At 32.7% G+C, this 27,052-nt stretch overlaps 1 protein-coding gene across 1 annotated transcript in view; it reads right to left on the bottom strand.

Moving 5' to 3' along the window:
- CACNA2D1 (calcium voltage-gated channel auxiliary subunit alpha2delta 1) overlaps positions 1-27,052 on the bottom strand; it is a 644,980-nt gene that overhangs the window by 531,376 nt on the left and 86,552 nt on the right. The gene's annotated exons all lie outside the window — the stretch shown is intronic.

The following is a 27,052-nucleotide window of genomic DNA, read 5'->3' on the forward strand; positions in this document are numbered from 1 at the left end:
TACTTGGGGGCAGTATGGCTTTGAATAAGTCTCTTATCATTTTTCTAACCTCATCAAATTTCAAGCTCATCCATCTATATCATAGGAATAATAATGTCTACCTCATAGGATTGGTATGAGGAGAAATAACCAAAGTGTTGTCCAAATATAAAGCACATTTATAATATATAGGATACATTATATGTTATAAATCTATATGTATACAAATATTTTCTACATATACATAAATTATATTCTTTGAATATATTTTACAAATATATTATAAATAAATATAATCTTATATAAATATAAGTATGACACATTATTACATAACTATTTTAATTGCATATGAGATATTTTAATGTTGAGTGTATAATACAACAACACATAAGAAAAAGATCCAATGATTGCCAGAAATTAATTTCCCAAAAGCACAGACATTTTTCTCTTTAAACTTTTACCTATTTGAGAAGTCTAACAACTCATAGAACTATTGATTGATACTGTGAATGGCTCTAGGGGTATTTTCTTATTCAAATATATATATATATATATATAACATTAGATGTCCCTGTCCATTTTTTCCTCGTAATGTAATATTATTTTTCTGAATTTGAAATGAGTTATACCTTTCTATATCAATAGTAGATTGATATTCTTTTTGCTTCATGAGATTAAGGTAAAAAAATTACTTCCACTTCCAAGTGCATAGCAGCCATTATGTGGCAAGATGACAAAATGCAAGAGAATGATTCTGCAAATGTATTGTGGATAATTTACACATGGGTAAACAAGTGTAGATTATAGAAGGAAATGTTACTAGGCCTCTCTTCAAATACCTTTAAGTTTCAAGCAGAAAAAGAAATTAAGAAAAAGGTTCCTGATGAAATTAATTAAGAAATTAAAAATAAAAATAAGGAAAGGACATAAAAGAATGCTTAAATGATATATGAAAGAGGTTATGAATGAAATTAGATAGAAAAGAGATAAAATATTGAAAATATGCACAAATATTTTAATTAGAGATTGCATTAAAAGTAGTAAAGCTTGCAGATGATTATATAGAATTAAGAAAAGGAATATGAATAACTTCAGTCAGAATAATACCTAAATATATATTTGCAGAAAAACAGGTAAAAATTAAAGAAATCAAAGTTAAAAATATGGCAGGATTCAAATGGCAAACTTGAAAGATTATGGAAAGAGGAAAGTAGAATGAACAATTTAGGAGAATTAAACTGAAATATGCTCATAATTTTTTTATACATGTGCAGTGGTATTTTGAGGTATTCATGATGATTTGTATATTTAATCTCAACTATATTATCAACATTAGCTTACATGCCTGCTATTACTTTATTTTTAGTAAAAGTAATTTTGTCAATTTTTCACCAAAATTAATAAAACTCATAAATTTGTAAACCGTAAAAGCTAATGGCATAGTTGGAGTTATTTCAAGTTAGAATGATAAAGGTATTAGCTCCTTGTGTACTTACTACCTCACATTCTTAAGCAGTGACAATCAATTACATGGCATGTTTGAGAGGCATAGACATGAGAGCTTGCCTCCTCAGAGTCAAACATTTTAGTCAAAAGTTAATCTTATGTTCATTAAGTTATTAGGAAATTCCCAGGACCAAAATGGAAGGAACATTTTTTTAATACATTTAGTTGTATAGGTTTGTAGGGAAATGAATTTGATTCACGTCTAAATTTTGATCAATGCAAAACTAATCAACATAAGGCATAATCAAAACATTATATCTGAACCTAAGAGTAAGCATACCATCTCTACCAATATATACTGATGTGTCCTTATTTTGCCTGAAAAATAATGCTAGCACCCTTTCTGGGCCCCTTCTAGTCAAAAATTTCTCTTGAAAAAAGATACAGAATTACAGAATAAAGATAGCAAACACATTGTAAAGTAAGATGATGGGAACTCTATGATTTTAAAGATCCAACCTAATTTTAGCATACATTCAGAGATAATCAAAAAAGAAAAAGAATTGAACTTGGAATCATAAAGTAAATTCAAGACTACTGGGCCACAAAATAATGTGTGTGACCTTATTGTTATTGATCTTGTTCTTATTGATATTGTTCAGTCCTGTCTGATGTTTCATGATCACATCTGGGGTATTTTGGGGAAAGATACTGGAGTGGTTTGCATTTCCTTCTCCATCTCATCTGACAGATAAAGAAACTGAGGAAAAGATGGCTAAGTGACTTGCCCAAGGTCACATAAATAATAAATGTTTGAGGTCAGATTTAAACTCAGGACAATGAATCTTTCTGACCTCAAGCTACTCTATCCATTTAACTACTGTTATAAGGAAGGGGAGAATTTGAACTTATGAGCAGGGTTGGCAAGGAACAGATGCAGAGAAAAGATTCTAGAATGTGGGTGTGGAAGAGAGGAGATAGTTAATGGGTTCAGGGTAGAGTCTTTTCTCTGGGTTTGACCTGAAGAGACTGGCTATTTTCCTGTGGCTCTTTTCTACCTTGTCTTTCCCATCTATCTACTTCCTCCTGACAGGTGTGATCCTGAATCATCTGGGCCATCTGTCTGAAAGAATTAGTTTTGGGATCCTTCTGGATCCAGAACCTCTTCCTGGGCCCTGTCCTGCCAAACTGCCCAAACTCACTACCTCTATTATCATCAAAAGGGGGGATTAGTGTAGTTTTATCTATATTAGGGACTGGGCTTTAGACAGGTAAGGATCAGAGTAGCTCAAATCTCTGTGAAGGCTTCCCATGATGGAACAACTTTAGATCTGTGGGAGGTTTAGGTAGTTAATATTAGTTTAGGTTATCCAAATTCTCTTTTCCACCTTCCCTTGTTATAATAAAACAAAACATCCCTGTTATATATTGATCTGTGTATGTTACCTCTGCCTGGATTGGGTCTGTTAGCCTGTCAACCTACATTTAACCTACAGACACTGGTTCTGTTGGCCTTCCCAAAACAGTTCAATCTTCTGATACCTGCCCTATCTGAACCATCTGATAATTCCATCCCCAAAACCCACCGACATTACACTACCCAGTTCTCAGGTATAACCCCAGGCACAAGACATTTTACCTCTTTGGACCTCAATTTCTCTATTTTGTAAAAAGAGTCTTGGACTATATTAGATATCATTAGCAATAACATTCCACAATTTCATTTTATTTTTGTTATATTCATGATCATTATGTATATAGTCACTACGAATAAATTCTCAAGTGATCCTTTGAGATAGTGTTGAGAGATGAATTATTTTAAATAAGATGAGTTTTGGGGGCACTATGGGTGATATTTTAAGATCTGCTGGCTCTAAGTATTAAAACTTGCTTAAAACATTTTTAAATCCTTACTTTCTGCCTTGGAATTAATAATGTATATTGGGTGCAAGGCAGAAGAGGGATAAGGGCTAGGCAATGGAGGGTAAACTGATATAACATGCCTAGGGTCATACAGCTAGGAAATTCCTCTTGAATTTTTAAGAATATTTCCTTGTATATACTTTATATTTTCTTGTGTACATATTGTGTCTCCCCTCTTTAGAGTATAAATATTTGAATCTCTGGAGGGGAAGGACTCTTTTTGATCTTTATAATCCCCGAATACAGCCAACGCCATGAACATCAAAGGTATCTAGTTGTACCTACCATGCGTATATTATACACTATTAAATGAGATTATTTATATATTAATATTTATGAACATTTTTATTTTTGTGACAAGGCACAGTTCAAATCACCCACATCTTTGTGGGGAGATTTGAGAACAATGGACTTGATCACTGACATTTTAGAAATTCAATATCATCTATCAATGACTTCTTGATGAGTAGTTTCCATTCCTGACAACTTTGATTAATAAATGGAGACTTCAATTTTTCAATTATTTTTCATTTCTCAACAGCCATCTCTCATAGGAGACTGACATACACTGAATTCAATACTTGTTTTCTTCATTGTGAAGTTGAGACTTTGGAAACATGAGATACCAGGCAATACTAAACATCCAACATTTATTTATTTATATCCATCCACATTACGGGTCAATATTTTTAAAACAAAAGCTCTTAAAACTCTAACTCCAATGGAATCTTTATATTTCAAATGCCAAAGATGCGACTTATATAAAAGAGAGTAAATTATCAAGCAAAGATTTATTTTAAAACTTTTCCCTGTTTTTAAGTCTTCCTTTATTTTGAATTATCCATAGAATTGTCTATAAATTGCACTGTCTTCAATGTTATAATAGATATGAAGAGTAACAGTAAAGATAGAATTTGCAATAATATCTATATCTCTATATGTTTTTACTTAATGCATTTAAACTGTAGTAATTTCTGTTATGTGCTATATATATGTGTATGCACACATATATAACTTCAAATAAAATGCAAACTATGCTCTTAGAAGATAGTGTGATAATGCTTTTTCTTTCTAATTTCATAAACAAAAATAAGTTAGGTATTATTGATGAAGATAGAACTATCATTCCATTTTTTATGATGCATTAGACTACATGTCAAAATAGAGGGCCATATCTAGATTCAAGAAGACCTGAGTTCAAAACCAGTCTCAGACACTTAGTCTCTGTGTGACTCTAGGAAATTTACTTAATATTCCTGTCTTAATTTTGTTATTATTTTTTAGTTTCTCAAAAGGTACCAGCCTTTATATTTTTGAAAAATGATAATGATTATTAAATTCTTGCTTACAATGAGACAAAGTTTGCCTCATGAAATCTTCTATTTAATTTTTTAATATATATATATGTTTTTTTATTTTTCCCCAATTACATATAAAATCTGTTTCCTTAACTGTAAAATGAAGATAAAAAAATCACCTAACTCTCAGAGTTGCTGTGAGGATTAAACATTTGTAAAATATCTTATACATTACCTAATACACTGTAATGACTTAATAAGTCATTGTCCTACTCCTCCCCACATCTTTTTCAATAGAGGAAATTGAGGACAGCACTAAGCAAGTACACTTACTGGGTGACGAAAGTATGTGGGAAAAGAGATCTGTAAATACACACTACTTCAATGACTCCTGGACTTTCTTGAGAAGTTTCAATAAATTTTTTCTAATGATATAAAATACCTGAGAAAACATCTGAATGAACTCAACCTATATCTAATCACAGATTCTTGTAGTCTATATGCCTGACCCATAGTGATTATATATGTAGATTCAAAGAAATACAGATTATGTGTATTGACCTTCAAACAAAAAAATCAGTACCAAGGAAGAATAAAACATGCAGATAGAAAAATAGGGGTCTTTATTCATGATCTGAAAGAGAGGGCAAGGTTCTCCATTACAAACGGCCAGAATTGGATATAGACTCTAAATGATCACTCTATTGCAAATATTAATAATATGGAAATAGGTCTTGATCAATGATACATGTAAAACCCAGTGGAATTACATGTTGGTTACAGGAGGGAGATGGAAGTAGGGGAGGGAAAGAACACGAATCATGTAACAATGGAAAAATATTCTTAAAGATTTTTTTTCAAACTAAAAAAAAAAACAACAACACAAAAATTCCCAGCATCAATATTACCAAGACAATGGCTTCAGATCAGAAAGGTATTCTATAATTGCTTCCTATGATAAGACTGTGTAGTGATGAAAAGTCTTTCAATTAGGAGTGGGGTGGAAACTATGAGGGAGAAAGAACTGAGGATGAGAAAGAACAAAGGGATTAAAGATTAGAGAGAGAAGAGGGAAGGGGGAGCAAGTAAAATGAGCAAAAGAAGAGAGGAAGAATGAACGAATGAATTAATGAGTGAATATTCACATTAGATTAAGAGGAAATTGATTTTTTTAATCCTCCTTAAGGGTTAGATGATCCTTCCAAGGCTATTTTGACCTGAAGGAGAACTCTGGTGTGAATCAAGTAGGGAAAGAAATGAATCTACAGGTTCCATATTTCCTGTATAATACAATAATATATAATATTATACACTAATGGAAGACTACATCAGGGGATGAGGATCAGCTACATATAACCTAAACCACTACATGCTATAAACAGTAATAGTTTGTCTGTTATATCTATGAACTCAAGATTAGATTTGGAGCCTAGTGGGTATGAGCCCCACAGTGGATAGAAATCCAACAACAGGACTATATGACCACTGACCAGACTCACAAAATATTCCAGAAGTAATGGGAAAGGAATACATGTGAGTTTTTTCATAGCTAGACAATGTCTAGTGATTAGATAATAATTGTATATTTGTTACACAATCTCAATATGTGCTGTTATTTATTGTTCTATGTGATTAGTAGTATACTTCATGGAACCTATATATCTTGTCTGAACCTTATTACTGTTTTATATTCCACTTTATGTTTTCCCATGTATCTAGTCTGCTTCATGCGACTATAAAGTAGATATTATGTACTTTGTGCCTCAATATAGACTGTGATTTTGGTTTATTACCTGTAACAATGCTATATGGAACTTGATGATGTTAATATAGTATGTTTACAGAAAATCTAAATGGACTGCATTTTTTCGAGATGAACATTTAGTAAGTATGAGAATTTCTTTCAATCTTTTATTTCCTTAGTTCAAGATGGAGAAAAGGACAATATAATTAATATCCTAATAGAGGAAGAGCACTTCCTATGCTGCCTTGGACATGCAAAAAGCTTTACACATTGAGGGAAATTCTCTAGATTATGTAATTAATTCTATAATATTGTACACAAGACCATAGTATAATAACATTGTTCTGAAATTTCATGTCCCATAATCCTTAGGAGTTAAAGTCTCTTACAAGAAAATAAATTCTCTAAACTATTCATCACACAAGACCATCTGTGAGCCGAAACATGGGGACATCACTAAGAGTCTTCTGATTTGTTGGGGAAGCTTTATGGTAGGTTTAAAAAGCACCATGAGAGTTTCATATGGAAAGACATGACTTAAAAGGAAGAAATGCAGGCAATGTAAAGGAGGAGAGCATAAGAAACTTAAGCCATTTTTGAGAGAAAGCACCTATTATTGACTATAAAATGGTATTCTCAAATCTCTATACTATTGGGATGATAAAAATGGTAACATGTTTTCTTTTATCAAGAGCCTTCAATATTCCTTCACCCTACCAACTCCTTCAATAAAACTGGAGGGAAATTTATGGGCAAAATAACTTTAGAACATTAAATTTCAACACAGATATCTGAACAGTGGGCGTTCTTCTATGTATGTTGGAGACATATAGGAATTAAATACAAAAGTGATTCCCAGCTCCTCAGAGGCAAGTGAAATGCATTGGTATTAATTCAAATCCTTGTTATTTTCCTTGCTACTCTATTTTAATTAAATACCTTTTGGTTTTGGATTCTTATGCCATTCAATATGGTCTTGTATATAGATATATATTAGGGTTTCTTCAGGCATGATTTCGAAGAGTTGATGACCCACACAATACTCTGAACTTTAGTGTAGTAAGAAAAGTTGTCACAATCTGATATATTTTGGTTAATCCTATCCTTTGTTAATCACCATCACACTCTAACAATTCCCTTTTTTATAATTCATTGAAATTTGTTTTTCTTCCTTTTGATAAAATCTCAAGGCAGATTCAGAACATATAGAAAATAGTTAAAAGGTCTAGTAGTCATAGACGTAAAAGAAAAATTTAGATATATTGCTATTAAACTATAAACAATAGTGATAAAAGCATTAAACATATGTTTTAGAAGTCCAGCCTTCTGACAGCTCAATTTGGAAGATGTATTAGTGCAGAAATTCTACTCCACCAATGAACCCAATAAGTTTTTCTATGACCACTGGTCTTACAAAATTGCTCATGGGAACCAAGGAGTTAGAAACCTTGCCAAAACCTTGCCAAAAGTCATATAGGTAATAAATGTGAGAAGCAGGACTAGAACCCAGGTCTTCTTAACTCTGAACAAGGCCTTCTTTGTACAATTCTACTAAAGCAAATTAGATTTTTGGTTAACTTATATGCTAATAATAAATAATATTTATAGAAACAGCTTCAAAGACTGTAACATTTGCAATATACCTATTTTGCATTGTTATCCATAGTAAAGGATAGTCTAATTTCTGAGTTTAATGATTTATGAAATAGCATTATTAGTCCCTTGATGCCAATTACCCTAAATGTTGATATAGTATGCCTAAGAAAACTGGTCAAATTTTTTAAAACTCAAATTTTATAAGTTGCTGCTTATTTTCTCTATCATACAATGTTTAGAAATTAATGTACAATTAGCTTTCAATAAGTCATAGAACCATAAAATTTTTGAAGTTGGAAGAAACACTTCAGCAGGCATCTTCTCTAATGATTGTTAAAAAAACAAGACTTGCTTCTACAACATTCTTAACAAATGGTCATCTACCCAACCAATGAAGGAGAATCTGCTTACTCCTAAGTCAATCTATTCCAATGGTTTTCACATTACTTTCATTACTCTGTAGATAGAATTTTTGTGCCCATGGACTACATTTTCCAGAATTCCTCTTTCATTTCCACATTACATCCTTACACTATATCATGAAGTTTTGTGTAACTCCACCCCTCTCTCCTCTTCTTCCTTAGCTCTCATCCTCTCTCTCCCTCTGATGTTCCTGGGGTGGGATCCTCCTCTTTTCTCTGGCTATTCTTTGTTTTAAGTTTTATTATTAAATCTTACAAAAAATAATACTTAGAGTGTTGGCATATTAATTTTTAAACTTACACTTCTGGCAACCACGAAGGGATATGAATTCTCAAAATTTTTACTCAAATAGCCTCTTGAGTAAATGGTAAGGAGATAGCTGGCTCTCTCAGCATGCCCCTGGCACCTGCCTTCTCTTCTTCCCATGATCTCCTCTCTTTCTCCTGCCTCTTTTCATGGTTTGGGCAGCTCCTCTTTTTCTTAGGCTATCACTTCCTTTACTTCAAGATATCATTAAATTCTTATAAAATATAATATGTGAAGTATTTGGATATTAATTTTTCATCTTATATTATACAGGATCTGAGAGCTTCCACATTGTAGGACTGAAAGGCTTGGCATATGATATTTCAGAAGGCAAGGGAACATTGTTTATAAGCAAGAATCATCTATTAAAACTTACTATATTCTCTCAGGGGAACATAGGGTCATTTAATAAAATAAAAGATGCTTAAGCATTCCTGAAGCATTCCTGAAGAAAAGACCAGACTTAAACAGAAAATTTGATGTCAAAATACAAAATTCAAGAAAAGCATAAAAATGTAAATAAGAAAGAGAAAGAATTGTTTATATTCCTATAGAGAAAGATATTTGTAACTCTTAAAAATTGTCATCACTATTATAATAGTTAGAACGAGTATACATAGACAGAGGATATGATAGTAAGCTGTTTAAAATGATACACAAAAAAATCTAGGGGTGAAACAGGATTGCACTAAGAGAAATGGGAAGATAGAAGTAAAATGGAGTAAATTATATCACATAAATAAGTGCAGAGGGGAAAATAACTATTACAGTGGAAGAGAGGATGAGAGTGGTGATGGGTAATACTTAAACCTTACTGTAAGTGGAATTGGCTCAGAGAGGGAGGAACAGCCAGATTCATTGGAGTATAGAATCCTATCTTACCCAATAGAGAATTAGAAGGGGAATAAGAAAAGGGGTGGTGGGGAGGGGAGTAATATAAAGGAGGGAGAAGTTGGGGGTGATTAAAAGACCCTATTGAAGAGTAGAAGGGGAATAAGAAGGGTGTTAGGAATGAGATTGTGACTAAAAGCAAAACACTGTGTGGAGGGAAAGAGTGAAAGGAGAAAGGGCAGGATTAAAAGAAGAAAAGTAGATGGAGGGGAATACATAGTTGGTAATCATAACTGAGAATGTAAATGGGATGAGTTCACCCATAAAACAGAAGCAAATAGCAAAGTGGATTAAAAATCAGAATCCTACCATATGTTGTTTATAAGAAATATATCTGAGGTAGGTAGCCACACACAAAGTAAAGGTAAGGGGCTAGAGCAGAATCTATTCAGCTTCAACTGATTATACCATGAAAGAGAAGAAAGTTCTTTTCCAAACTTGTAACTAAAAGTGGTAAGTGTAAACTTTTGCTTCAAAGAGATGGAATATGCTTCAGATAGGTCATAGGCAAAAAATGAATGCATTTTTGAATATCATATTCTGAAATGTAAAGGAAGAACAATTATATTTATTTTCAAAAGGCAAGTGTCCACTAAATACATCAACTGTTTATTGTTTAACATAGCAAATAATGACTTCTTATGTAATGGATGTCATATTATTTATATTCTCAGTAGGTGGGAGAAGTGAGGGAGAGAATCTGGAAGTGAAAAAAATTTAAATGATAAAAATAAATATGTCTTTAGGATGACATACCTCCAATATCTCTGACTTACAATTAAGGAGATGAATAATATCTGACATCTGGGGATCCAGCCTACCAGTGAGTGAAATTCAGAGAGTAGCTCCAGAATATGTCCTATACATAGGTGGGACACTTCTAAAAATCGCAAATCACACCAATTACTGCTTGGTAATACATAAGATGAAATAATCTAGGTTAAAAACAATATCTCACTGAGTTAGAAAGCTATGGGAAATTGAGTACAGTGAAATATAAAAAGAAAAAAAATATGGTTCTATACTTGTGTTCTGAAAAAAAAAACCTTTAAAAAACAAGTTAACGTTGGGGTTAGGAGGAACAATAAAAAGAAACATTTCCTATTTAAAATGCTACAGGAACTTTCATAGACTACTAGATCAATATGTTTAAACAATGACAATAGCAGCTAAAAAATCAATGCTCATGTAGGATGAGAGAGGGACAATGTGTTGAGAAAGATAGAGGTAATAGTTCCTCTCAACTGTGCTTTGGTCAGCCACATTGAGAATATTGTGATCTTTTTGGGACATCATCCTTTACAAAATGCAGACAAGTCAAAACATGTCTAAAATAAAACAACCAGGCAAATAAATGCTTAAAGAATGTGCCATATGATTACTAGAAGGAGAAAATGGGAATGTTTCAAACAGAAAAGAGACTTAAAGGGGACAGAGTAGCAATTTGTATATATTCGAAGGCCAGATTTATTTAGAATTGGGATGAGGTTTATTCACCTTGCCATTATAGGTAGAACTAGGTTAATGGATGGAAATTATAAAAAGCAGATTAAGGCTTGAAAGTAAATAAAATTTTCCTAATGGTTAGACCTGGCAAACATGAAGTAAGCTCTCAGGAAGAATGGAGAATTCACTCTCTTTAGACATCTTCAGATAAAAACCAAATTATGACTTTGGGAGTGGATTTGATTCTTTTCCAGGTACAATTTTGAATAGATAACCACTTCCAGTTCTTACATTATGGAAGAATAGTGTCAGGCAATCAATTAAGACACTAAAAATAGTCTAGGTGAGGAGCAATAAATAAAGGTGGTAGCAATGTCACTGAATAGTATTGGCAAATATGTTGTGGATATATAATTAACAAGACTTAACACATCTTTTAGGGGTAAGGGGAGTAACTCTAAAGTTCTGAGTCTAAGTAACTGAAAAAAATAGTGAGATCATTAACTGAAGAGTCTAGAAAATGATGGGTCAAATTGAAGAAGATGAAATGTTAAGTAAGATGAAAAAGGGAGGTTGAGAGAAGTGATTAAGGAGGGAATAAATATCTTAAGTTGTTTCTGACATATTGATTTTCTAGTGGAAAATTCATGTGGAGATGCTCAGAATATACTTAGAAATTTGGTAGTTAGGAAAATAATAAGTTATAAGATAAAATGCTAACAGCTCCTACCATAACTTATATTTTAGTTTTCTTTAATATAGATAATTGATGAAATAGAATCTTGCAATATAAATTTAGTATGCAGTGTCTAGAGATAAGCAAAGACCATGTAATAATGGTATTATATTTAGTATAATGTGGAGATTAAAATTAATATGCAAAATACTAAATATTATATTTATGAATATTATGTTAATAACAAACGAACACAAACCAAATTAAAAGGTTAATAACACGCCTACTCCCAGGAACAAAAGAGAAAGAGGGAGAAGTTACAGCCAAACATAAAACAATAATGTGATCACACAAACGTGGAGGCGCAGGAGAGATTAAAGGGAATTTTGGGAAAACTAAGGGACTTATGGGGGAATGAAGTCCAAGGTTCAAAATCTCCTTTTATACAATACATAACTTTCAAAGGTATTCTCAATTTGAACTAGTCTCTGTAATGGCAATAGCCAAGATTAAAAAACAACAACAAAGCTTTCTGGATGTGAAATGTTTTAAAGATAATTTTAGTTTGGGAATATCACATAGAAGTACAAAAATGTAATATACTCATGTTATTAAAGTGGTAAGTGGTCTCTCCTTGAGAGAAGGGGACAAAGTTTGCAACTAACATTTGAATCACAACTAAATAATATTCATATTTAATTGCTTGAATAAAAGTAAATATTACTTTTAAATTCTTTTTTGCTCTTCCATTTTTGTTGCTTTTGTTTATTTGAAGTTCTCAAGAAAAGTATTGTTTTATACTTTACCCCAATCAAACATTCCCTTTCCAGTCTTGATTCTATATTCTCATTCATCCTTACTCTAACTAGCCATCCTTTTATTTATGTTTATTTAGCTAACCTTCTGTACCCCAGCTGCAGCAATTTGCTTTCAATCTTCTTAGATAACAAGTGAGCAATTCTCCTTCGGGTTGATTTAATGTAGTTTCATGAATTATCTTGGTGAGAGTAGGGGAGAGACAACAGTGATTGCCCAAAGGCAAAAATGCTCTGCTTTTCTCCCTCAAATTCACAACTAGTAAAAACCACTGGATTAGTTTCTATATCCATTGCTAACCTGCATCTCCTATTAGGCAGCTGAATATGATAGCATGTCTCTGGAAGTTAGCCAATTTGAATCTCTTGCTTATGAAAGAAAATATTACATTGCCTTTTTCTTTTAATTTCTATTTTACCTATTTCTAGGCCAGATAAGAATATCATAGCTGACCCAAATTAAATACAAGTTTAATTCAACTTGTCTATAACACTATAATAATAATTTTTCCTTCATCGATTTATCCTATAAGACTATTTAAAGGACTAATTTTCATAATACACGCAGGAAAAACCAAATGGATGAAATATATCTTTTGTCTAAACAATGATAAACCATTTGACTACCACATAATTCAAAGTCAACATAAACTGTGCCAGAATTGAATTGGATGAAGGATATAGGCTATATTATATTTGGGAAATAGTATAGCACATTCCTAAACTTCTCCTTTACATATAATACAATATTTCTGTTTTTTTGTCTTGTATCTCCTGGACATATCACAATTATATGGAAATAGTAGATGACTATTCACTGCATTTTCATTCAGCCATTAAAAACCATTTACTCAATTAAATATTATTTTGATATTATTTGGCTACTACTCAAAGAATGCCACATTCTTAAAGTAATTTATATCTTTCATGAGTGAAAAAATAATGGAGAAAACCATCAGTAGTATAAATAGAATATAACATACTGAAAAGGTTAATGTGTACATCATCTAAGAACATATTACTGAATCGATTGACCAGTAATGTAAAGAAAATGGGTAATAAGAAAGAGAGCTTAAGGACTGCATTAATATCTACAAAGTGTTCAAAGAACTTTCTAAATATTGTATAGATCTTTTATGGCAGAATGTTAGACATGAACTTTGAAGAATGATCTTGCTTGATGTTATTGAGTTATTTATAACTTTGAGTCAGCAAAGTGGCTGAGGAGTTAAGAGAACTATATCTGGACCTGACATCAGAAAGATCTACATTTAAAATGTGATCTCAGATACTTAATAACTGTGTGACCCTGGACAATTCACTAGACTTCTCTCTTCCTTGCTTTTCTCATCTGTAAAATGATCATAAGAGCACCTATCTCAAGGCATGTAGTGAAGATGAAATGAAACAGTATTTATAAAGAAATTGGCAAAATTTGGAAGTGCCATGTAAAAATTTGCTATTATATCAGAATATAACAGTAGGCACTGAAGCATTCATAACTAAAATAAAGTCTATAGGATTCTTTGGAACAAAATACACTTTATTTTCTGGGTAATTAGCTGAAAATATTTAAAAGTCTACTGAATAGCTAGACAATTATCTTACACTGGAACCCTTCAAGCAGGATGGGCTAGAGCCAATTCATATTGGTTCCTTTGAGCTAATTGATAAATTTTCCATATTTACATTAAAGAAGGATGGAAATATTGCAAAATATGCTGGTTGTCTAAACAAGGTAATGGAGAAAATGTTAATGAGGCAAATTAAAGCAAAAAGTGTGTTGTATGGATATATGTGTGTATCTATCTATGGCTATATATATGTGTATATATATATGTATATGTACATATATATATATAATATATGTATATAGTTTATCAACTGGCTCTTTGAGATATCTCAAAGAGCCAGTTGACAAACATTTACTAGCACATACCTGCATCCAACTTTATTTATTACTACTTTTCCAAAATACCTTTTTACCTTCACTAATAAGTCTAGCCTTTCTACTTTTCCCCAGGCTGCTCTCTTGCTTGGAATAAACTACCCTTTCCTTTTTGTTTACTCAAAATCAATTAATCCTTCTCTTTGCCTAGCTCTAAATTCCAGGTCCTCTCTGTGCTTTCTCTAATTCCCAACAAAACTCACTTATCTCCCTGTCCTCTGAACTACAACAACACTTTTTTTAAAAGTTGGCATCAGATGTTTTATATGGTTCTCTTATTCTTTCACATTTATTAGTTTTGTTTCTTCAATTAGATTAAACTCCTAGAGGGCAGGGTCCAGAGCTTGTACTTCCATATCCCCACAGGCAAGTTGGTATTTATTGAGCCACTACAAAGTAATCACTATGCTAGACCTTAAGGGCACAGGAAAATTCAGGCACACAAATTGTCTTCACAATCAGTGTTTCCTGGCTGCCAATGTTCAGATTTTTAGCCAGTCTGCAAACGAGAGTGTTAGCCCACCTATGTGGGTTTAAATCTTTGCTCTAACACAAAATTAGCTGTAAGAAAGAAGTGACAGCCTCTTTGAACTTATTTTACTCTTCTATTAAAAACTAGAATAACAATACTTGTACTAAGTATATAGGATTGTTATGAGTAACATTTCTTGCGTGTGTTTTTTGTGTGGAGGGATTCATGATTTCTGTCATTCTTTGGCAACACAGTGTGAGAATTCTGCCTTCTAACTCGTATTACAACCTTTTGCTTTGCCCAGGGTCACATAGCTAGCTAGCAAAGACCAGTGTTGAATCTGAAGCAGGTCTTATTCCATGACTTTATCACTGTGCCACTTTATAACATTTTGTAACCTTAAAAGAGATACCTAGGTGGAAAAGTGGATAAAATGCCAGTTCTGGAATTAGAAAGACTAATATTTCTGCTTTCAAACCTGACCTTTAACATGTACTAGCTGTGTGATCCTGGGCAAGTCACTTAATTCTGTTTGCCTTTATTTACTTTATCTGTGAAATGAGCTACAGAAGGAATGGCAACCACTCCAATACCTTTGCCAAGAAAACCCCAAATTGAGTCATGAAGGACAGACATGACTGAAATAACTGAACAATAGCCTTTAAAAGCTAAATGAATGTGTGGTTCCTTATTCCCTAGCACAATGCTTGACAAAATAAATGCTTGTTTATTGACCTGAGAGTTATGATTTTCTAAAAACTAAAAACAAAAACCAAAAATCTTTTAAAAATGTAGAAGGAAAATTTCATTCTAACTCAATGTAGCTAATGTGAATTGGCTTTATCTCTTGATCAGTTGCTAGGATGGAAGGAAATCCTAGTCACCCTCATGGGCAAAAGGGACATGCATGATGCCTGTGCATAAACCATAGACATAGGAACAAGCTGTGTGTTACAATTATTCTCCATCTAGCAAATAGCTGCAGATATTATGCAGAGTTTTCAGTGAATTTAATGATCATAACCTTTTGCTTGTTCAGTGTTTTCCTTTGATCAATCTAAATACTAACAAAATATAATGGTGATCCTGAAAATAGTAGAAAAAGACAATGGATATTGCTTAGTTTATTCACAAGACTGAAAGTGACTAACAACTTCTCCTGATTTCCTGTTTCTAGCAATAAGAATGGTATTGAATTTATTTTTTCCAAGAGATTTTTTCCAGATGCCTAATACCAATTATTGAAAAAGTGACTTACTTTTTGGCCTGAAGGAAATGAAAATTCATCAAGACTATGTCAAACAGAAACATGAAGCACAGAACTGTCTTGATTCCATTGAAAATCACAGATTCTGTGACTGCCCTTTGATCCAGCCATAGTACTGCTGGGTTTGCACTCCAAAGAGATAAGTAAAAATACTTGTACATTAATATTTATAGCCTTGTTCTTCATGGTGGCAAAAAAAATTGAAAAATTAGGGTGTGGTCATTGATTGTAGACTGACTAAAAAAATTGTGGTCTATGACAGTGATGGAATATAGTATAGTGCTCAAAGGAATAATGAACTGGAGGAATTCCATGTGAACTGGAATGACCTCCAGGAATTGATGCAGAGCCAAAGAAGCAGAACCAGGAGAACATTGTACATAGAGACTGAAACACTGTGGCACAATCAAATGTAATAGACTTTTCTACTAGAAGTAATGTAATGATCCAGGATATTCCAGAGGAATTTATGAGAAAGAATGCTATCCACATCCAGAGAAAGAACTGTGGGAGTAGAAATGCAGAAGAAAAACATAGGATCCATCATGTGGTTGAATCCGGATATGATTGGGGATTTGGTGTTTAAAGATCACTATTGAAAATATGAATAACATAGAAATGGGTTTTGAGCAATGATACATGTATAAACCAGTGGAATTGCTCATCAGCTCAGGGAATGGGGAGGGAAGAGGGGTGAGAAAAACCATGAATCATATAACCAAGGAAAAATATTATAAATACATTTAAAAAAAGAAATTCACAAGTTCTGAATTCAAAAATTAAATCAATCATTTTTTAAAGAAAATATTAGGGAGGAAATATACTCCTTTTATAAAGTGTTCATTAGTTTAAAATTTCCTTGGGAAGACACATTATTTCATTGCTATTTGAATAGCTATGAAAAAGAAAATGTTCTGACAATAATAAAATCAAAGTTACAGATTTGACTTGAATCACACCCTGCTCTATAATCTCCAGGACTCTCAATAAACTAAGTACAGAAAATATAAAGGGAATGTAAAGAACAACAATCACACTAATCATTTTTAATATGCATAGTTCACATAAAATCATATAACTATCATCTTCAAAATAATTCAGGTGACTGAATTACAATTAAATACGAATGTTTATTCTATTGAAGAATGTTATATGTAAATATGTACTGCATATATGTATGCACATATAGGTATGTATGTGTGTTGCCATGTGGTAGTACATATCTAATAATCTGCTCCCCCCAAATTATGCTCATAGCATACTTTTTTGTTTTTTCAAAAATTAAATTTTTATGTGTCATTTTCTGACATTTTGTGATCCATGTTCTCTTCCTTCCTCCCAACTTTCCTCTCCCACCAAAAAGGCAGAAAAAATGATATAGGTTGTACGTGTTATCATAATATATATATATCCATGTTTGTCATGTCATGAAGTACACATATCGATCATACTAGAGAAAAATTCATAGAAGAATTTATATTCTTATTTGCTCATTTTCAAGTTGAAAATGCTTATAGTGAAAATTTAACAATCAGTTTTTGTGAGACTAAGCATGTATGTAGTATAGATATGAATGTGTGGGGTTTCTGTTGGTATATGTTGGTATGTATATGCAGAAACATATATTTGTATTTATATATACATTTATGTGTGTATAGGTACAAATATGTATATTTATACACATTCCTATGTAACCAGTTATAGTTGATACACCTTTGGTTTGAGAAAAAGGAAAGCCTGATCCAAGTTCTACTCTTATGTACTGACTCTGTGACTGAAAAAGTCATTTAATCACAGAGTTCTAGGCCACTCTATAAGTTGGAGCAGAGATGCTTATCTTTTGTTATTAGAGAGACATTCTTCCTCACTGGACATTTACTATACCAAATGAAATCACAGATCAAGAACAAAAAATAGATCTCGATCTCTCTCTCTCTCTCTCTCTTTCTGTCTCCACACACCCCACACACACAAACACACTATTTAATTGAAGTTCATATATTCTCGATTCAGCTTTGAATCACAACTAATTCTCATTATTAAACTTCAAAGTATAATACAGGCACCGTAGAATATCTTGTTTCCTTACTTATATATGGGATGGGAAGCTTTTTATGGAACTAATGAGAAAAGTATTTGGGGAAATATTTTCCTTCTCAATTACAAGAATATTACTGTTATTTAATATGAGAAAATGGAATCATTCTTAGAAAATGATAATACAACTAGGTGAGCAATATACCTAAGGTGATGTCTTCCATGAAATATCTCTTTCAATTGTGAGAAAATTCTTTAAGAACAACAACAACAAAAAAAAACCCAAACCTTTTCATATCCTCAAACTGTTCAAACTGCAATTTTTTTCTTGAGAATTCTTGAATATAAAACACAACAAACTCAAGTGTTAATATAAATTGCACATTATTACTGGGGTGACACAAATACATTTAATTGATTCGGATTCCTCATTTTTATATGGTACTTTTTTTAACAAGAATAGTTATGTTAAATTTAAAATAGGCTAAATATAATTACATGGAATGTATGTTATTACTAATACCTATTCTTATAGGTACCTAATACACACACAGAGATGTATAAAATTTTGTGGCTGTCTGTTAATTTATAACTGTGCATGCATATACATATATTTCTTCTCCTTAAGGAATCTAGAGTCAGTCTATTTGATGCTTCTTTTAACTATAGCTAACAGTGTAATATCTGTCTGACAGCTGCTCTCAGTCAGGGTTTATTTAACAATCAGGAAGCTGTAACAGCAATCATATTAGTCTAAAACTTAAAGAGACAGTAACTTTATTTGAAAGCAATCAGTATCCTTGGATAGTAGAAAGTCATCTTTATCTCTTCTTGTTTTTAATACCTGACTTAATTAAATAATTATAAAAAGACCTTAGCAATAAAAATAGAAAGAGAAATGGAAATTGTAAGGAAAGATGGAAAATGTATTTCCAGCCCAGGAAACATTATTTAATTTTTCTAAGCTTTTTGTGTATGTATGCATATATATATATATATAAAGTTACATATAAATTATATGCACATATATGCAGACATATTATATACATATAATTTGATATTTCTAATTTAGGAAATGCCGAGCAGTTATAATTGTTCTCAACTTTATTGGATATTAAAAAACTATTTAAGCATTTTCTTTGCAATTTATTGACAGAATCCATTGTCACTCTATTCCAGTTTAATAAAATATGCTGAGTTTTGCAATGAAGGACAAAAAATAAAAATGACAAAATTATTCAGGGGCAAAGAAAAAAGGCAGAATAATGAATTTTTGTTCAAACTGTCCAATTCATTTTTTCCAGTTCAGTTTGAACTAGGTATAATAGGTCATAAAATTTTCATATAAACATTTTTTCATTAAATGGTATGAATACATGTTTATAAGAGAAAAATAAGTTTTAAAATTTTGTTGCTGTTAAATCATTTCAGTCATGTCCCACCACAGTGACCCCATTGAGGGTTTTCTTGGCAAGGATATTTGAGTAGCTTGCAATTTCCTTCTCGAGGCCATTTTATAGACAAAGAACTAAGGAAAATGGGGCTAAATAATTTGCCCAGGATCACACACCTACCTAGTAAGTGTCTGAAGCTGAACTTGAACTAAGATCTTCCTGATGCCAGGTCCAGTGCTTTGTCTAATGTGCCACCTAGTTATATACTTTTGAAATTAAAAAAAAAAAACTTTAGGGAAGTTAATATTAATTGGAAAATTTACTAATAAATATCACAAACAAAAGTTATTCCAAACTTATTAACAATAAAAATATGTTCATATGTAAAAAAGATGATACGTGAATTTTTATCAGGTGTATCTTACCTTTTCTTTAAAGGATAGGAAACATTGAACATGCCATTTTTAAGTTATTTTGTTTGTCTAAGTTTCTTTTTTGAACTTCACTCTTTTTTTGTTCTAGTCTCTTTTCTAAGTTCTTTAATGACTCATCTTTATTGTCTTTCTTATCTTTCCTTCCTTCTGATTGTTCTTTATGGAACTATTACTAACTTTTCTCTTTCTACCAAAGGAAAAAATAAAGGAAAATCACAATTCTTACAACAAATAATCTAAGACAAAAGAAAAAGAAAACAAAGAAGATCATTAAAATGAAATATAACTGATTTGTTTTGGTCTAGTCCTGGGTTTTTTTCCCCCTTGAAGGAGGAACTCTCATTGTGTGACCTCCATCTATTAGCTTAGGACTTCTTAATTTCAAAGAAATAATGCGACTCTTACTTATAGATATGACCAGCCCATCAGATACCACCTCAAATTATGCTATATAGTACTTTGTAAGATGTTATAAAAAAACAGACTTCTCCCTAAAATAGAATTTGTCATTATTGCATATATTAAATGTGTTAGAATAGTACTATAAGAATGGGATTGCTCAGATACAATGAAATTACTAAACCTATACATTTTTTCTAGTTTCATACTTTTTTTCTACTTAGAAGAGGCATTGATTTAGAATTGGGTTATTTATTAAAACTAGAAAGAAAACTAAATGAAGAGATGATTATACCAACCTCTCAAGTATATTTTTTCTTTCTCTACTTAAGACTTGAATGACAAGAACAAATAATTTTTGGTTTTTAAGAAATATAAAAAATAATTATAGAGATATAATATTAAAATCCAATGACTAACTTCCTTATAGAAACTACTGAGTTTACTAGGTTTTGACAGAGGATTCCTAGTAAAAGTTTAACAACCAGTAACCACACACACAAAGTATGCACATGCCACATTTTTAAGTTTAATATGCATTAATAGCATTTCTTCTATCACTTTCTTAACTCCGGACAAATAACAAAACAATGAAAAACTAAACTGAGCCTTGATTTATAGCATATGCCCATTTAACAACAGGATCACATCATCTATCTCCACACCGGTTGTACTATCTTCCCTAGGCCTAATTCAATTTTTGTCATTCTAGAGAAGATACCTAGGTAGCAGGACACAGAAATCAAATTTCATGAATGTAGGAGGACAGATGGAAAATATGATAAGATCTAGCTAAGGGAGAAAGAAGCTACGGTTTGAGATCTTTAGGAATGCTCCACTTGGTAACATCTTTAAGCAATATGAAAGAATCCTGAAGGAGAGGGTAAAACATGAATTAATCATCACTGTTCTGAATGAATTAAAACAGACTTTTATATCCCCTCCCCCATTATTAGTCATTCTGTCACTGTTCTTGGTGACCCAATTAGAAGATATTCCAATATGAATTTAAATGAGACTGTTTTTAAATGAGCCACTCATTGTAACTTGAAAGCTTAAAGATGATCAAGCGAAATCTCTTCTTACTCAGAGATGACTCAGCAGCCAGCCTCCCACAGCTCTGGCAGACTATTCTTTCTCACATCTTTCTGACTTTGCAAAATAAGTAAAGATTGATTTCCTGGGTGAGGAAAAAGGAGCACTTGAGAAATTTAAACCCAAAGAATCCATGCTACCTGTTTCAGGTAGTACATAATAATTATGAGTATTTTAAATGAAATTGTCCATACTCCAGGAACTCAAGTTCTGACTTGTGTGTATTTTCTTGCATCTCTGACTCTTTGTGACCCCTTTTGGGTTTTCTTAACAAAGATACTAGACTCTTTTGCTATTTCTGTCTCCAGATCATTCGACAGATGAAGAAACTGAGGCAAAAAGGTTAGGTGATCTGCCTGTGGTCACATAGCTAGTATCTGAGGCCCCATTTGAACTCAAGTCTATCTGACTCCAGGTCCAGTGCTCTGTCTATTGCATCATCTAGTTGTCCTCTTACATATAACTCAGTGTCTTTTTTCAGGGTTCTCTTTCAGTTGTAATTACATTAGAAAAGCATGATAAACTTAGAATAATTCAATGAGTAACATTTTTGTTGCATACTATCTGGGACCTTAGATCATTTCTGCTTCCTAGACCTCAGTTTCTTCATTTTTAAAATGAGGGGCTCTGATAAGATTAGGGATTCTTAAACTTTTTTATTTGTGTCATGGACTCCTCTGACAGTCTGGTAAAACCTATGAATCCCTTCTTTTAATACATTTCTAATGCATACAACACATGGGATTACAAAAAAATAAATTGTATTGAATGAAATATGGTTAATCAAATATTTCAAAAGCAAGTTCATAGCCCCTAGATTAAGAATCACTGGACTAGATGATTTCTAAAGTCCATGTCAGTTCTACTCTTTGATTCTGATTCTTCTAGGAGACACCCATATCTCTTTTTAAGTTCTTTTGGCTTATTCACCCAAAATATTTCCTGTTTACAATAAGCAAAGGACAGGGATTTTTCATTCTTTAATTTTTAATTTAATTACATCTTTAAAATTCATCTTCATGATAGCTAGAAAATGTAGTCTGAATATTATCTCCGTTCTGAGCCTTTATGTACTAAAAATTTTTATGCATAGAGAAAAGAGGCCCACTTTAATACTGGAATCGGAGAAACAAAATTCAAATTCTCCTTGGAAATGACCTTGTTAAATCTCCTGTTTAAACTGCTTAAACAGGAGCAGAGACAGAGAGTTTGCTACTTAATGGTAATTATACTTGTTGCTGTTGTAGTCAGTTGTTTCAGTTTGTTAGCCTTTTGGGAAACAGATAAGGAAACTAAAGCAAACAGGGTTAAGTGACTTGCCCAGGTTCATATAGTTGTAAGTGTAAGCCAGATTTGAACTCATATAGATGAGAATTCTGCCTTCAGACCCCGCACTCTATCCACAATGCCACCTAGGTGCCCCTTGATAATACCACTAGTAAAACAAAACGCTAAATTTAAAATTGCATGTTACTATTATGGCTTCTAATTGAAAAAAAATTATCTCTCCTCATTTTGTAACGAAAAGCAGTCCTACTATTGACAGTAGACTCCAAATCTTGGTGTCCCTACCTGGCCAAAGGGCAACCTCAGAGAAAGCAATCACCATGGCCAGAGATCCTCCCCTTCCCCATTAGTCTCTCCTCTAGTAAGAGAAACAAAAATGGACCAACTCCACATCTGCTAATACTGAGGGGAGCCAAGGATCTTTTGATACTCCAATTCAATCCTCATTGACCAACTGGTCAAGTCCAACCAAGGGAAGGATGGCCACTCTCTGCTGGATGCCTATTCCACATCCTCCTTACACTGGATGCATCTCCTCCCCTCTCTAGCCCCGCACCCCCATTCTCTTTGTTGAATTCCATCTGCCTTACCCTTATTCACTAAGGCCATCCAGGTCTCCAGGCTTTGCTAAGAGTGCCTATTCACCTGATCATTTTCCATAAACTGAATGAAAATAGGAATCCTGCTTTCTGTATTATTTCTTCCAATTACATTGTGGTCTCCTTGAGAGGAGGAGTTGCTTTTCTTTTCTTTTTATAGTCCTGGGACTTAGCATAGTGTTTTTCACATACTAAGTACTTAGTAAAATGCCTTTCCATCCAATTCTATTATTATCTCTAATTTTTAGGTGAGAATAATGAATTTCAGAGAAGTCATGTGGGTCATCCAGACTTATACACAATATGTGTGTGTGATACCCTTGGAATTTTGTCTCTATCAGCCCATGTGGGAGGAAAAATAGCTCCAGGACTATCGGGTAACTCGAAGTATAGGGGAAAAAAGGGAATATAAAGAACAACAATCTAATCATTCTTATTATACACCTTTCACAGACATTCCTGTATCTATCCTATCCAAATGTTAATATACAGTGGGCAATTAATTCCTGTTTTACCCTGGCGTCAGGGTGCAATGCTGCTGCGAAGGGAGGAATGAATGGGATTTTAATTTAATTTAATTTAAAGGGGATGAGCCAAGAATCAGAGGCTCTCTGGCTCTGCCCTTAGAACTGACAAGGAGCCCCACACTGCTGCCACCTAAATGAAGAGACGATAACTAGGGAAAACCTTCTTTAAGAGCAACCTACCTCCATCTTCCCACTCTCTCTCATCTTTCACCTTTTCCTTTCTATGAATAAACCATGAAAATCTCTGGCCAGACACCCTATTATGGCCATAACACCCAGGGCTCTTTCAATTATGTTATACCAGGACAGTGAGGTGGCAACGGATGTAGTGTCAGGGCTAGAGTCATGAAGACTCATTTCCCTAAGTTCAATTACAGTCTCAAGACATTTACTAACTGCAACCCTGGGCAAGTCACTTAATTTCATAAGACTGAAAAATGATTCCACAAGAACAATTTCATAATATTTTCACTGATGTATAACTCTAATCATTAGCAAATCCTTTACATAAAGCCAAGCTCTATCAACCTACAGTTTCCGCTCACTGGTTTTAACTCTTCCTACTAGAATGACAAAAATGAAATGAACTCCTCCTCCTGACAATACTTAAGACAATTATTATATAGTCTCTCTTTGTGCAGACTGCTATTTTCTTCTCCAGTGTCAACATTTCCAAAACTTTAAATGACTTTCCCTGTGACACACTAAACACTTTGATCTTCCTGTTGTTCCCCTAGGATTGCAGAATCAGAGATTCTGACATGGAAGGGACAGTAGCAATCATATCGACAGCACTATATTAGGTGATTGGTATTCTGAGTAGAATTTCTAGAAATTCATAAAATTATTTCTTCTCAAGGCTTTCCATAAATGCTAATTGCAGCTCCTGCTAGAGAAACACCACAGTCTCCCTCATGGTCCAACAGTGGTCATGGTTACAAATGATCACTGCTGCCTGCAAACAGTAAGTCTGATGTTACATAAATTGGCCCTAGGAATTTTCCAGTGCTGATAATTCCAATTAACCTTTTTTCCTTCCTTGCTTATGCTTCAGTGAAGAGTGGGAATACTGATTGTATAAAGTAAGGAAGTTTATATACATATTTCCCTCCAAATTGGCATCTTATACAATAATCTAATGGAGAATGTTTTCTGTCTTCCTAGGAGGTCAGATATATACTGGTGGAGTAGCACTCTTGAGCTAACCAAAAAATGATTTCCATGGATATTGAGGAAAAAAAAACAAAAACAAAAACAAAACAAAGAAAGGGTAGCACTAGGTTTGTGAATAAGGAATTAAGTTCTAATCCTGTCTTGAATTTTATCAAAATAAATTTCTTCATCAAATAAAAAGGACAATATTAATATATACAAGTTAACATAGTTAATGATAATATATGATTATATATTAAACATTATATAATAATATAATATAAAAATAATAAAGTTCAATTTTTTCATTAATTAAATGAAGATAATAGTTTTCTTTATGACCTTATTTACCTATTGTGTAAAGAGCTTAAAATGAATGTATTATTTACACATGACAGAATATGTTTAGAATATATCAAATACTAATTTGCATATGATAGATATTAGGAGAGAGGGAGCATATGACCATAATGGGAGTAGAAAGAGCTGTTGAGAACTGGATGTAGACTAGTTTGGGTAAACCCACAAAAGTTCTTCAGAAATCTTCTAATTTAATCTCGTCATTTTACTAATGAAGAAACTTAAGCTTCAAGATGGTGCCTTTTTCCAAAATAAAAAAAAATAATATATTACTGATAATATTTTTATGTATTAACAGATACAAATTTAGAATCTATATTTAGAATCAAAAGGAGATATTAAAGTTCATCTAATCCATGGGGAAATTGAAGCACAGGAAATTTAGGTAATTTGCTTAAAATTATCTTTATGGTGTCAGAAGAATTAAAATTCAGGTTCTCTGACTCCAATCCATCATTCTTTCCAATACACCATCAATCTCCAACCTTAACATCTATTAGAGCAAATCAAAGACAGTAGTACCATCACATGTCTACTCTAGGCATCTTCTGCCATGTGTATATAACACCTTGATCTAAAGTCTTTATAGAATAAGCAAATGAAGCAATAAAGGATTCAGTATATTATCTCCATTTAATTAATAAGACTGAGCTTGAGAATATAAATTATATTCTTTTAAATTGATGGAGAAATTTTTTTAAAACAAAATTCAAGACAGGATCTAGAAGTTAATTCCTTACTTGTAAATCTCTTGCTCTTTTCTGTTTCTCCTGGCTGTCCATAGAAATCACTTTTTTAGTTAGTTCAAGAGTGCTACACATCTTCATAAAACTTTCCTCCTAAAATAAAGAGCAATAGCAATTCTAAGAGTTATGGAACATGGATTGCTCTCATAACCTATTCTGTTCCTTATATTAGTCCACTTTCATCAGCCTAGGAAAGTAGATAAATGAGCAAATGGAAGAGAGATTATTGTAAAGCATCCCAGGCTACCTTCCTCTGTACCAGAGACACCATGTTTAATGCCCAAAGCAGAGAAACCCCAGGGAAATTATCACTCATTGATTAACCAATTCACCTTTTTACTGCTTTCTCTTTATTCTTATACAGCCACTATAGAATAAAGAAAGAAAGAAATATAAAAATTGGTAAGAAAGAAGGATTCAGAGGAACCCAGGGGATAGAGATACTTGGGTTGGCAGAGGGTAAGGAAGATAAACCCAGGTGAACTAAAAGGCTACTCAAAGTAATGTTACTTAGTCAAAAAAATAATTTAATGGATTTTTCATTTTGGAAAAAAAATCCTGCAATTTCAATGTTCCCTTCCTAGAAAATTTTACTTGTCACCCATGAAACATAAAGCAGAGTTAACTATAGTATTCATTATTTTAAAATAGAAAATTATTGATGTTTTCATTCAAAGCAACTACATCCTCTATATCTCTAAATAGCAAGGCACATAAGCTTGTAACTGTCTTTATCATATAGTCAATTAACTCTCATAAAACTCTCCCTTTCCCATCTTTGGCTTATATTCA

The sequence above is a fragment of the Gracilinanus agilis genome, chromosome 5, assembly GCF_016433145.1.
Source record: "Gracilinanus agilis isolate LMUSP501 chromosome 5, AgileGrace, whole genome shotgun sequence".
NCBI classification, from domain to species: Eukaryota; Metazoa; Chordata; class Mammalia; order Didelphimorphia; family Didelphidae; genus Gracilinanus; species Gracilinanus agilis.